Below are 15,143 nucleotides of genomic sequence, written 5' to 3'. Positions count from 1 at the left end.
TGAAAATTTATAACCACATGCAAATCTTCATGTTGTGTGGGTTTTTGAATTTATAATATCACTATGATTTAAGAAATCCCCAAACCAAGATAGTACCACAAACATGACTCAAGTTGACATTGTCAATAGCAAATGCCTTCTAATGGGATACATCTTCAACTGGGCTCATCTAGTATTCCCACAGTTAGAACCCACTGAACAAGAGATCATAAACAAATATAAATACACAAGAGCAGGCAGACAACTCTGGGGGTGGGGGTATTGGGATGGGGATTGGGCAAAAAATAAAATAAAATAGAGAACTCATGAACACAGACAACAGTTTGGTGAATATGGGGAAATGGGGTTAGGTGGACATGGAAGAGAGTAAGGGGGATAAATGGCAATGGAAAAAATGAAATAAAGGAAAATAAATAAATACATACATGAGGAAACAACCCATATGAACAAAAGTTACAAAAATTTTAAACAACAGAAATAAAATTTTAAAAACTACAATTAATTGGATATAGATTTGAATATATGGCTCGGGGATCAGTCAACTGAAAGCTGGGGGATATGGAATAATGTTTATTTTTGACATAAGCAAAGCATGAACAAAACTCAGAGGAGATAAACAAGATGTTCAATTTTGTTAGAAATAAAAAAAATAACAGCCAACATCATACTCAATGGGCAAAAACTAAAAGCATTTCCCTTAAGAACAGAAACAAGACAAGGATGCCCTCTTTTGCCACTCTTATTTAACATAGTACTGGAAGTCAGCCACAGCAATCAGACAGGAAGAAAAAAATAAAACAAATCCAAATTGGAAAGGAGGAAGTCAAACTGTCATTATTTGCAGATGACATGATACTATAGGTAGAAAACCCCAAAGATCCCATCAAAAATCTATGAGACTTACTAAATGAATTTGGCAAAGTAGCAGGATACAAAACTAACGTCAAGAAATCAACGGCTTCCTTATACACCAATGATGAACTCACAGAAAGAGAAACTAAAAACAATCCCATTTACCATTGCAGCAAAAAAAAAAAAAAAAAATAGATACCTAGGAATAAACTTAACCAAAAAAACATAAAGGACCTATTCACAGAAAACTACAGGTTATTGAAAAAAGAAATAGAGGAAGATATAAAAAAGTGGAAACACATACCTTGTTCATGGATTGGAAGAATTAACATCATTAAAATGTCCATACTTCCCAAAGCAATCTATAGATTCAATGCAATCCCCATCAAAATACCAATGACATACTTCACAGAACTAGAGCAAATACTTCAAAAGTTCATATAGAACCAAAAAAGACCTCGAATAGCCACAGCAATCTTGAAAAAGAAGAATAAGTTGGAGGGATCACATTACCAGATTTCAGGTTATACTACAAAGCCACTATAATCAAAACAGCCTCGTAATGGCACAAGAACAGGCATATAAATCAATGGAACAGAATAGAGAACCCAGAAATAGACCTAAGACATTATGCTCAATTAATATTTGACAAAGGTGACAAGAGCATACAGTGGAGTAAAGACAGCCTCTTTCATAAATGATGTTGAGAAAATTGAACAGCTATATGCAAAAAAATGAACCTAGACCATCAACTTACACCCTACCCAAGAATAAACTCAAAATGGATAAAAGACTTAAATGTGACTCATGAATTCATAAAAATCCTAGAAGAAAATGTAGGCAACAAAATTTCAGACATCATACACAGCAGAATTTTCACTGCTCTAAGGCAACAGAAACAAAGAAGAAAATGAACACATGTGACTACGTCTAACTCAAAAGCTTCTGCACAGCAAAAGATACAATCATCAAAGTGAAAAGGCAACCTACTGTATGAGAGAGCATAATTGCCAATGATATATCAGATAAGGGGTTAATTTCCAATATATATAGAGTGCTCATGCAACTCAACAAAAGGAAGACAAAGAACCCAATTAAAAAATGGGCAGAGGAACTAAATAGACACCTCTCCAAACAGGATACACAAATGGCTAAGAGACATATGAAGAAATGCTCAACATTACTAATCATCAGAGAGATGCAAATTAAAACAACAATGAGGTATCACCTCACACCTGTCAGAATGGCCGCCATCAACAAATCATCAAACAACAAGTGTTGGTGAGGCTGTGAAGTAAAGGGGACTCTAGTACACTGTTGGTGAGAATGCAGACTGGTGCAGCCACTGTGGAAAACAATATGGTGTTACCTCAAAAAATTAAAAATTGAGTTGCCATATGACCCAGTGATCCCATTTCTAGGAATATACCCTAAGAAGCCTGAAACACCAATCAGAAAGAATATATGTACCCCCATGTTCGTAGCAGCACTACTTACAATAGCTAAGATCTAGAAACAGGCCAAATGTCCATCAGTAGACGAATGGATAAAAAAGCTGTGGTACATATACACAATGGAGTACTATGAGCTGTAAGAAAGAAAGATCTCCTATCCTTTGAGATGACATGGAAGGACCTGGAAAGTATTATCCTAAGCAAAACAAGCAAACAGAGAAAGATAAGTATCATACGATCTCACTTATTTGTGGAATATAATGAACATAACAGTCTGAGGAATGGGGTATTCCCAGAGATGTGGAAGTGGGGTACAGACTGACAATCCCCAGAAGAGGGGGTGGGGGGGGGAGATAAACCACAGAACTTATATGCATGTATGCATGAGCAATGGACATGGACAACAAAGCTGGGGACAGGGCGGGGAAGGAGGGTGAGGGGGGAATCAGTGGGGGGAAAAGGAGACACATCTGGAACAAAAATAAATTAATTAGAAAGAAAAAATTTTTTAAAAAATTTGTAAAAAAGAAAAAAAATATGTGTATCAATGATCATTATTGTCACCCTGACAGTGTTGTAGAAGATAATAAGTATTGGGACTCAGTGTGGAGTCCTAGCTTTGTTGAGAACTATGGCCTTGAGAAAGCTACTTTTACTATCTGTTATAGTTTCCTCACTTGTAAAATGAGGATGAGTTTTATCTGAAATTAGCATTTTTATGAGGACAGAATGAGATTATAAAAGCACAGTTAGTTGTTCAATACATATCAGTAAATATTCAATAGGGATATTTAAATGTATTAGTACTCAAGCGTACATTCAAAACATTTTACTATGTGATGAATAAAGTGTAAAACATTGGTAAACAAAGCTGGTTAAGACAAAAGAAACAGTCAGGTGGGAAAAATAGGCATATGAACTAGCAATTATAATGCAATGAATATTTTTGCCTTACTATAGGTGCATATGAATTGAAACTAAAATCTGGAAGAGTGAAAGGCAAACATTTCCTTATGATACAGTCAGCAAATTCTTCACGTGAAAGGAAATATTCAAGCTGAATTGAAAATGGTTAATAAGAATTTCTTAGCAGAAAAGGAAAGGAATAGAAAAAACACTATGGGCAAAGTAAAAAAGGAACACAAGATTACATCCAGAAAATGACAAGTAATGCCCTATGGGTAAAGTTTACTATATTAAAGGGAATATGGAAGAAAATAATGAACGTAGACTAAAGATTGATATAGGCTTGCATGTGAATCTTAGGAGACTAGAACCAATATTAAGTGTCAGAGAATTTCAACTTTTTAAAATTATTTTTCATACAGATTGTAGTTTTTAGAGTTCACAGCAAAATTGAATAGAAGATGCAGAGATTTCCCATATAACCCCTGCCCCCACCCATGTACAACCTCCCCACTATCAAGATCCTGCTCTAGGGTGGTAGCTTTGTTCCAATCACTGAATCAACACTGACACATCATTATTACTCCAAGCTCATAGTTTACATTAGCATTCACTGTTGATGTACATCCTATATAAAATAATGTATATCTACCATTTTATAATAGTACAGAATAGTCTCACTGCCCTAAAAAAAATCTCTGTGCTCTGCTTAATCATCCCTCGCTTCCCCCTAAACTCTGGCAAACATTGATCTTTTTACTGTCTCCTTAGTTTTGTCATATAGATGGAATCATACAATATGCATTTTTTTCAGATTGGCTTCTTTTACTTAATATGCATTTAAGTTTCCTTCATGTCTGTTCTTGGACTGATAGCTCATTTCTATTTAGTGCTAATAATAATCCATTCTCTCCATGTTTGTTTATCTATTCACTTATGAAGAACATCTTGGTTGCTTAAAGCTACTATAAACATGCAGGATTTTATATAGACATAAATTTTCAACTCCTTTGAGTAAATACCAAGGAGCACAATTGGTGGATCACGTGGTAAGAGTACATTTAGTTTTGTAAGAAGCTGCCAACTGTATTCCAAAGCGGTTGTACCATTTTGCATTCCTACCAGCAATGAATAAGACTTCCTTTTGCTCCACATACTGGCCAGCATTTGTTGTTGTTGTCAGTGTTCTGGACTTTGGTCATTCTAATATATATATCTAGATATAGATATAGATATAGATATAGATATAGATATAGATATAGATATAGATATAGATATATAGATATATAGTAGTGTGTCATTGTTTTATTTGGTCCCAGCTTTGTTGAGATATACTTAAAATATAACATTATGTAAGTTTAAAATGTACAAAGTGATGATTTGATACATATATATACTGTGAAATTATTACCACAATAAGATTAGTAAACATCTCTGTAGCTTCACATAATTACTACTTTTTGAGGAGGTGAGAACATTTAAGATCTATTCTCTTAGCAACTTTCAAGTACATAAAACAGTATTGTTAACTATAATCACCATGCTGTACATTAGCTCGCCAGGATGTATTAATCTTATAACTGGAAGTTTGAACACTTCTCCCCGTTTACCCCGTCTCCCAGCCCCTGACAACCACCATACTACTCTGTTTCTCTAAGTTTAGCTTTTAGAGATTCACATATAAGTGAGATCATACCCTATTTGTCTTCCTTTGTCCAATGTATTTTATTTAGCGTAATGCAATCAGGGTCCATCCATGTTGCTACAAATGGCAAATTGCCTTATTTTTTTATGGCTGAGCAAAATTCCATTATATTATACTATATTAATTATATTATTATTGTTATACATATACACATTTTCTTTATCCATTCATACATGAGTGGACACTTAAATTGCTGCACTAAAAATGGGAGTGCAGAAAATTCCTCAATATAGTGATTTCAGTTCCTTCAGATATATACTCAAAGGGTATTGTTGGACATATGATAGTTCTGTTTGCATTGCCATCCACACTACACAAGTTTTCTCTTTTCTTCTAGGACTTTTATGGATTCATGTGTCACATTTAAGTCTTTTATTCATTTTGAGTTTATTATTGTGTATGGTGTAGGTTGGTGGTCTAGTTTCTTTTTTTTTTTTTTTGCATGTAGCTGTCCAATTTTCCCAATACCATTTATTAAAGAGGCTGTCTTTTCTCCATTGTATGTTATTGCCACCTTTGCCAAATATTAATTGAGCACAGTGTCTTGGGTCAATTCTTGGGTTCTCTGTTCTGTTCCATTGATCTATGTGCCTGTTATTGTGCCAGTACCTGGCTGTTTTGATTACAGTGGCTTTGCAGTATACCTGATATCCCGTATTGTTCTTCTTTTTCAAGACTACTGTGACTATTTGGAGTCTTTTTTTGGTTCCATGTAAACTTTCAGAGTATTTGTTCTAGTTCTGTGAAATATGTCGTTGGTATTTTAATGGAGATTGCACTGAATCTATGGATTGCTTTGGACAGTATGGATATTTTAATGATGTTAATTCTTCCAATCAATGAACAAGATTTATGCTTCCACTTTTTTATATCTTCTTCTATTTCTTTCTTCACTGTTCTGTAGTTTTCTGAGAACAGGTCTTTTACCTCCCTGGTTAAGTTTATTCCTAGGTACCTTAATTTTTTTGTGTAATGGTACATGGGATTTTTTAAAGTTTATTTTTCTGTGTGTTCATTATTGGTGTATAAAAATGCCATTGATTTCTGTATGTTAATTTTGTATACTGCTACTTTGCCATATTCGTTTATTAAATCTAGTAGTTTTTTTTGGCGGAGTCTTTAGGATTTTCTATGTACAATATCATGTCATCTGCGAATAATAATAATTTCACTTCCTCCTTTCCATTCTGCATGCTTTTGATTTTTTCTTCTTGTCTGATCACTGTGGCTCGGGCTTCCAGTGCTATGTTGAATAAGTGCAGTGAAAGTGGACATCCCTGTCTTGTTCCTGTTTTTAAGGGAAACACTTTTAGTTTTTTCCCACTGAGTATGATGTTGGCTGTAAGTTTGTCATATATGGCCTCTGTTATGTTGAGGTATGATCTCTCTATTCCCACTTTTCTGAGAGTTTTTATCACAAATGGCCTGGCTGGTGTGGCTCGGTGGTTGAGCATCGACCTGTGCACCATGAAGTCGCTGGTTTGATTCCTGGTCAGGGCACATGCCCAGGTTGTAGGCCCAGTCCCCAGTGTGGGGAATGCAGGAGGCGGCTGATCAGATGTTCTCTCTCATCAATGATTCTCTCTCTCTTTCCCTCTCCTTTCCTCTCTCTCTCGAAATTGATAAAGAAAAAATAATGTTTTTAAATGGGTGCAGGATTGTGTTGAATGCTTTTTCTGCATCTATTGATATGATCATATGGCTTTTATCTTTCATTTTGTTTATGTGATGTATCACATTTATTGATTTGCAAATATTGTACCAGTCTTGTATCCCTGGGATGAATCCCACTTGGTCATGGTGAATAATCTCTTTAATATATTGCTGGATTTGATTTGCTAATACTTTGTTGAAGATTTTGGCATCTATTTTCATCAGGGATATTGGCCTGTCATTTTCTTTCTTTGCAGTGTCTTTGTCTGGTTTTGGAATAAGGATAATGCTGACCTCATAAAAATAGCTTGGAAGTTTTCCTTCCTCTGTAATTTTTTGGATAGTTTGAGGAGGATTGGTGTTAGTTCTTTGAATATTTGGTTAAACTCCCCTGTGAAGCTTTCCAGTCCAGGACTTTTGTTTGCTTAGAGATTGTTGTTGTTTTTCATTACTGTTTCGATTTTATTAGTTGTTATTGGTCTATTCAGGTTTTCTGATTCTTCCTGATTCAGTTTTGGAAGATTGTATGTTTCTGGGAATTTGTCAGTTTTGCCCAGGTTGTCCAAATTGTTGACATATGAAAACAAAAGAGGTGAAGTAACCACTGACACAACAGAAATACAAAGAATTGTATGAAAATATTACAAACAACTATATGCCACAGTGATCTTGATGCTTCTAGGTTTATTAAATGCACCAAAATTAGCATTCGTTTAGAGTGCATACTATCTATGTATATATTTGTCTATCTATACTGTAGCTGAAATAACATCTGCTCTTAATCTCATAGATAAGAACTAGTTTTAAATTCTAGCACAACTACTTACTAGGTGAAAATGAAAAATAATTTGTTTCTTTAAACCTTATTTATTTATCTAAAAGTTAAAAGTAATACCAGCTCCCTCTTAAAGCTGTTGTCAGGATTCAATGTGAGAGCTAAATGAAGGGACCAGCACCCACACCTGGCATTTAGTTGATGCAAATCAGTGAGATACAGGAAAAGACCTTTATCCACACCTCAAACTTAGTGCAAATGGGCACGCTGCTAAATTTGACACGCACAGCATATCTAAAAGCAATACAAGGCAAGCATTATTCTCCCAGTTTAATAGCCATGTTACCATGGTACAGAGTGACTATTGTCTTTGGTGTAAACAATATTATTGCTCAGGTCATGTTTTAGTCAACAGTGAAGGAGGTAATGCCCAAAATCTAAGGATGAAGATAAATATGTTAGAAACTGTTGCCCACTTGAATGTTTATCCATTAAGGTGGTTTATATATTCCTGTGAGTTCAGCGAGTCTCAGCATTTCAAATAGGTCATATCATTAGGAACTGTTTCATAATTAGCAATTACTAAAAAAACACCAATTATTTTTAAATGATTACATGTGATATACTAATATGGATAGAACAAATTGTCAAATACAAATTTCTATTAAATTCGTTTTGTATAATTTTATAGTGAGAACATTTTGCATATGAAATTGTGGATACCAAAATATTTTAATAGATTAGCTTAAATATCTTAACATGAATGATGTTACTGCACAGAATATTTCCTGATAAATTTGAATAATATACTTTTGGAGATTATTATATGAAAATAATAATCTTCAAGGGCCATTAGAAATAATGACCTATATATGTACTAATTTTAAAGCCTTATTTGTATGCAATTTTATTAAGTTTCAACTAATTTTACAATAAGGATATATATGTATATATTATATCCATATATTTCTTCTCTATATCTATCTATCTACTATGTGCCAGATATTGTGGTAGATGGTGCTAAGCATAAAATGGAGAAGAAAATAGATAAGAAGTATTTCATTTTCTCATATCATTAGAAGGAATGATCTACAATGGCAGTCACAAAATCAGTTAGTAGAAAGTTGATCGTCTTTATAACCCAATACACTGTATGCTAATAAGAAATACATTATTTACTTTATAAAACTTTAAAAAATTAAAGTAATTAGAATTACTATATACCTTTCAGCTATTTATGAGTGAGTTGCCTTCCAACACTTCACCAATAGGGGTTCAAATATAATCCTATTACCCATAAATGCTTCTCCAAGCCCTCAGAGATTTCAGTTTGCCCTACAATTGATGGCAGTGATGGCCAGGCAGCCTGTTGCCAGAGAGGCTGGGGCAGAATGATATTTCTGCTCTGGGCATTTCTGTTTAGTGCTCTTGGCGTAGTCTCACTGTGTAATTTCCATTTGCTTTAACCCTGGCCCTGGTGCAAAACAGGGAACATATCAATAAATTGTGTCATATGGAAGTGTAGTAAACAAATACATATACTTACTTGACATTATTTTCTCTATTTTGCCCTTTTTTTTGTCTCTGTTTTTGGAGGAGGGGGCTAGGGAACAGAAGATAAAGACTTATCATTTGGGATTTTCATACATGTCTGGGGCAGCAAAGCAAGCCAAGCTTCAGTAGAGCTTCAGGTTATCTGGGGCCCAGGCAACACACTGTGAATCACACACAAACACATGCACACGCACACACATGTAGGGATGATGCCAGCTACTCCTTACTTTTATAATTCCCCAAAAGTAAAGTTCTTATACTGATATTTAACATTCCTTAATCAAATTATAGTTAAGCCTTGACCAACACAGGGGTTAGGGGGCACCAACACTCCCCACTGCAGTAGAAAATCCACATGTAACTTTTGGCTCCTTCAGTTGCTTTACTAATAGCCTACTGTTGACCAAAAGCCTTACCAATAATATAAATAGTCTAATAACACTTATATTATATGTACTATATATTGTATCCTTACAATAAAGTAAACTAGAGAAAAGAAAATGTTATTTTAAAAATCATAAGGACAGCCCTGGCCAGTTTGGCTCAGCGGTTAGAGCGTCGGCCTGCGGTCCGGAGAGACCCGGGTTCGGTTCCCACTAAGGGCGCGTACCTCGGTTGCAGTTTGTCCCCGGCCCTGGTTGGTCGTGCGGGTGGCACCCACTCGATGTGTCCCTTCACGTCGATGTTTCTCTCTCTCTCTCTCCCTCCCACTCTATCTGTACCAAAAATGGAAAAATATCCTCGGGTGAGGATAAAAGAAAAAAAAATCATAAGGACAAGAAAATACATTTACAGTATTTACTGGGAAAAAAAATCTGTGTATAAGTGGACCTCTGCTGTTCAAACACTTATTGTTCAAGGATCAACTGTATAACTAAAAACAATTACTACCACTCATGCATTTCACAATAGGAAATACTTGCCTCTACTATCATTGGCTCAAGTGGCTGCGGAGCCTAAGAATAAACTGACAATAGACAGGTTAACAGGAGAAAAGACAAAGTTCATTTACATGTTGTTCAGTAATGAGTAATTTGAGAAATAGCCAGAGATAAAGGTACATATGCCAGTCTAATAGAAAAATACGAAAAGTTCTACTGGGCTTTTTGATGCTAGTGGCCAGCTTAATTCACATTTCTCAGTGCTAAGAGTCCATCTTTTTCCAATCAGGTAACTACTTTGGAGGAAAAGGAGGGTGGGGAGGTCATTGGCATCTGTATTTTGGAAGGCTGTTTAAGTTTAGATGATGCTTCTTTTATGGCTACTAATTATTTAGATATTTTCAGTTTAACTTTTATTAACACTTTAGTGGACTATTAATCCCTACACTTCCCCCATCTGAAACTTCTCTCAAAGTTTCAGAAACAAGTTGCTGGATTTATTGCTGTGGGGAGAAGACTTGAGTTAGAAGTTGGGAGGTTAAGAGTCCTGCAAAAGAAAACATGAACAGGAATCAGAACAAGGAAACAAAAAGAAAAACAAGGATTAATGGTTGGAATAGACTCTAAACCAAGTTTCTGAGTCCACAAGAAAGCCAGTCAAGACATCCAGATGTTGGATTTGAAATGTCTTCAGATGGTAAAGTGAGACATTAGTATAAGAGTCGTGGTTATTTCCCAGAGCATAGCATGGAAGGTGTGGATGATCTGGTGAACGTCATGAATGGTCCACACTGCTGTAGTGGTAAGTGGTTTGAAGTTTATATGAAGTCATTTAGCTTCAGCTTGTAATATTCAGGTAAAGGGCAACTATAGGACAATCTAGAGTTTCAGTAAGGATCTGGGAAAGCAGGTTTTAGTTTTCAGTAAAGCCAAGTCAGGAAGCTGAAATGAAAAATTAAAATAATTAATTACTGACAAAATGTACAAGATGACAGGATCCAGTTTACAAAGAGATGAAAAAATAGCTCAAACACAATGAGCAGGATTAAAATCTGATAACCTACAAGAACAGGTTATCATTTTCTATTGAGACATAAAATGTCTCTCTAAAATAACCCCATTTTGATCAAATATAATCAAAGTAAAATAACTCTTATTAATAAAATAAGTTTAGTCTCATTAAACTTGGCCATTGATCATTTATGTAAGTGAAGCAAATATGATAAATAACAACATAGCCCTCTTTTAAGTTTGCTGGAACTTTTCTAACGAATCTCAGATTTAACTTTTAAAAGTCTCGGGGCTACAAAGCAAAGCCAAAAACTCACCATCAGACTTCAACTGAAGTACCTATAGAGTTGAGTGAATTCGTCCTTTGTTCAAGTCTCAAAATATCTTAAGGTTGCTGGGAAGTCACCTTCCTTACTCACCTGTAAGTTTGGGAATTCTCTGATTGCTCCATAAAGCCAACCTTAATTACTTAAAACTGTCTGTTCATATCTAAATCTTTGCACATTATTCTCAAATATGACATTCCAGTCAAGCCTTGGTTACATAATCAATGTTTCCAGTTATGTCCTATTATAAGGAACACAGATTGTAATAGACCTATATAAATAATTATATTGACATAAATAAGAATACTCAGTAACTTGAATTTTAAGGGAGATCAGACAGAAGAAAGATACAGTGATACCTCGGTTCTCGAACGCCTTGACTTTCGACCAAATCGGTATTCGACCAGGAGATTCGAGAAACTTTTGTCTTGGAATCCGAACAAATATTTGGAACTCGAACTTCCGAGATGAGCCGAGTTGAGCCGAATGGCGTTCATTCGGCCCAGCGCGCCTTGCTTGCGTCATCAGTGTGAGTGCAGAGAGAGAGTCACGCTTTGTGGAGAGAGTCACGCTTTGTGGAGAGAGTCACGCTTTACACTGAATTTAACCCTTAGACATACTGTACACTTTTATTTCTTGTTGAGACTTATGTTTTTCTACATATTATATACAAATTAGGCCAGTAAATAGGCATTTTCTGGGGCTTGGAACGAATTAATCCAGTTTCCATTATTTCCTATTGGGTTTCATTGCTTCGGTTCTCGAACAATTTGGTTCTCGACCGTCCTCCTGGAACGAATTATGTTCGAGAACCGAGGTATCACTGGTAAATGTTTTATTTCTGTTTACAAAAGTATAATCTACTAAATTGTTATGAGTTTTAGATAGCTTAAGAACAAAGGACATCCTTCAATCCAGAAAATAAAATTTTAGAGAACCAATAATGTTCCAATCAAAAGGAGCCATAGAAATTACCTTTCTTTATTAGATCATTCAGTCTCCCCTGATTCTTGTCTACTTGATTCTGTATTAGCAGTTTCATAAACCCATCAGCTTTTTCAACTAGAATTCTAAAAATATTTACTCAGTCCAACAGTATGATCTAAAAGTTATTAATGCCAACAGAAACCAGAGTGCCTGGCATAGTACTTTGCATAGGTCTCTGAAACAGTACCTTTTGTTGAAGACAAAGCATTCTGGATTGTAGCTGATTGAGAGAGCTCTCAGGAAAGCATTAGAGTAAAACAATTGTTATCTGTTAATGACAAAAGATGTCAAATGGTCCCATGGATAAAGATCTGATAAGAAGCCTGAACTTCTACAAAAGCTCTCTTATCCAAGGATGTCTGTCTGCCCAAGTCAGAACTCTACATGTTTTCCCTGACTTTGGGAAGAGGGACTAGGGCCAGTTCATTGGCTCCTGCTGGTTCGATAGTCTGTAAGTAATCTGTCTGCCTATATTCCCAATGCACAGATGGGCCAGACTCCTCCGGAATCCCTTGACATATGGTGCTGGATTACATAGTCCCACAGAGACATTTTTGGATGGATGTCAAACTTTAGTTGTTAAAATGGGAGGGCAAAATCCAGGGCATCTTATACCATTATGATGCTGATGTCCCTCCTGAATTAGTTAACTTTAGTTCCTCAAAACTAATGCTACTCACCTTGTTTAATAGTAGAGGAGGGGGAGAGGAAAAAAGCAGGTAAGACTTTCTTAATAAGATTTCATTGAAAGGAAATTTCTGGAGCTTACTGATGTAATTATTAAAATTTGCGGTGATATTTAATTAAATTCTATTTTTTAAATTACCAGTTTTTCCAAGTAATACACAATGAAGTTCATCTATGCTTTCTAGTTTTTGTAAAATTTGATTTAACCCTTAAATTAACAATTTAAAATAAGGTTTATACTATATAGAATAGTAGTAATTAGATAATGATTTAACTTTTTAATGTGTTTTATTTGTCATGTGAGACAGAATGGTATTGTTAAGAGCAGGCTTTGAGGACAGACAGACAAGGTTTGAACCCTGACTTTGTGATTCTTCATTTTGATACATGCAATAACTTGAATGAATCTCAAGGGCTTTATACTTAAAGTAAAAAGTCATTCTCAAAAGGTTATATAGTGTATGATTCCAGTTATACGACCTTTTCAAAATGACAAGGATATAGAGATGGAGAACAGATTAATGGTTGCCAGGGAAAGGCTAGGAGTTATGGGGTTGGATTGGAGTATAAAGGATTAGCACAAGAGAGTTCCTCTGTGGTGATGTAATAGTTCTCTATCTTGATTGTGGTTGTTATTAAACAAATCCATACATGGGTTCAAATTGGCTAAATACACACACAGACATACACACACGTAAAAAAACAGTGAAAATGGAATAAAGTTTATAGTCTAGTTAACAGTATGTTACCAATGTAAATTTCTTTGTTTTGGCATTTTACTACAGTTCTATGACATGTCACCATTAGAGACAACATTAAGGTAAGAATTCACAGGACTCTATTTTTGAAATTTCCTGAGTCTATACTTGTTTCAAAATAAAGGTTAAAAATAGGAGAATTATAAAACCATTGAAAATTTGAACACAAAATGAGTATTTGAAATGTATTGATATTAAGGAATTATTGTTAATTTTTAGATATGACAGTGATATCATGGTTATTATTTTTTACTTTCAGAGATTAATGCGAAATATTTGCAGATTAGAATGTCTGGTATTTTCTTCAAGAAATATGGGAGGTGGGGAAGGGGTGGGCATATATATATCTGCAGCAGGATTGGCCTCGAGTGGGTAAGTGTTCATACTGGATGATGAGTACATGGAGATGAATTATTCTATTTCTGCACATATTTGGAGTTTTCCATAATAAAAAAAGAATCAACAAAATAGTGATTTTTCTTGTAAGTTTGTTCCAATTTTACCACTTCAGACTAACTGCAAAAGTCATGTCCTCAGTCTATACCAGATACCAACTTATTCTCTTACATAATACTTTCAATTCTGCTGCCAGTAATTTAAATGACAAAGCAATACAGGGAAACCAGGCACAGATTTGTTGAGAAAGCCTCCTAAGTACTTAATTTTAGAAATGTCCATTGTACACTAGATAAAATGAACATCATTTTAATTTGCAAATCTATTTTTTTTCTTTACTGATTTTAGAGAGACAGGGAGAGAGAGATAGAAACATCTATGAGCGAGAACATCGACTGGCCACCTCCTGCATGCCCCGCACTGGGGATCAGGCCTACAACCTGGGCATGTGCCCTGACTGGGAATCGAACAGGCAACCTCTCAGTGCATGGGTTGATGCTCAACCACTGAGACACACCGACTAGGCTGCAAATCTATTTTTAAAGATGTCATTTAAGTCCCTTAAAACAAAAGTATACCTTCATTACTTACTAAGCAAATGCAACATGATCATTTGAAATAAAGTATCAATGCAGGCAAAGGGCTATGTGAAACAAGGCTCCAGAACTTTTATATTTTTATTACCTGGGTTTTAAGAATTCTTAGAAAAATGAAAAACAGAAATAATTTTCTCAAAGTATATTCAACCCTTTTATTCATTTATTAAAACAGTAACAACACATTTTCTTGCTGACTAATCAGTGTCTGATTTAAGTCTAATAATCACTTTGGCAGCAAGAGTTGTGTTTTCAAACATGTCCTTTGTGCCTGTGTTACTGAAAATAGACATGGGCAATAAGAATCTTTTCAGAAAAAAATTGAAAACTTTCTTCAACCTAAAATTCGTAGTAGAATGAATACAAGTGTGAGATGTTGCCAATCTGTAAAATTTGCAAAATTGTATTTACCTTTGCTATTAATAAAATTATAGTTTTAAAAGCCTTTTATATGTTAATGGTTCATTTTACATTTTATTATTTCAATTCAAAAACACTTTTACTTTTATGTCTAATATTCTTCCACATTTCAGACTCAGTTTTTTGTTTACAGTACCCTATTGCCTTAATAAATTGCCAAAATTTCTAGCTCAAAGCACCTA

Source organism: Molossus molossus, unplaced genomic scaffold, assembly GCF_014108415.1.
Source record: "Molossus molossus isolate mMolMol1 unplaced genomic scaffold, mMolMol1.p scaffold_m16_p_2, whole genome shotgun sequence".
NCBI lineage: Eukaryota > Metazoa > Chordata > Mammalia > Chiroptera > Molossidae > Molossus > Molossus molossus.
Note: the sequence above shows the minus strand (reverse complement) of the source record.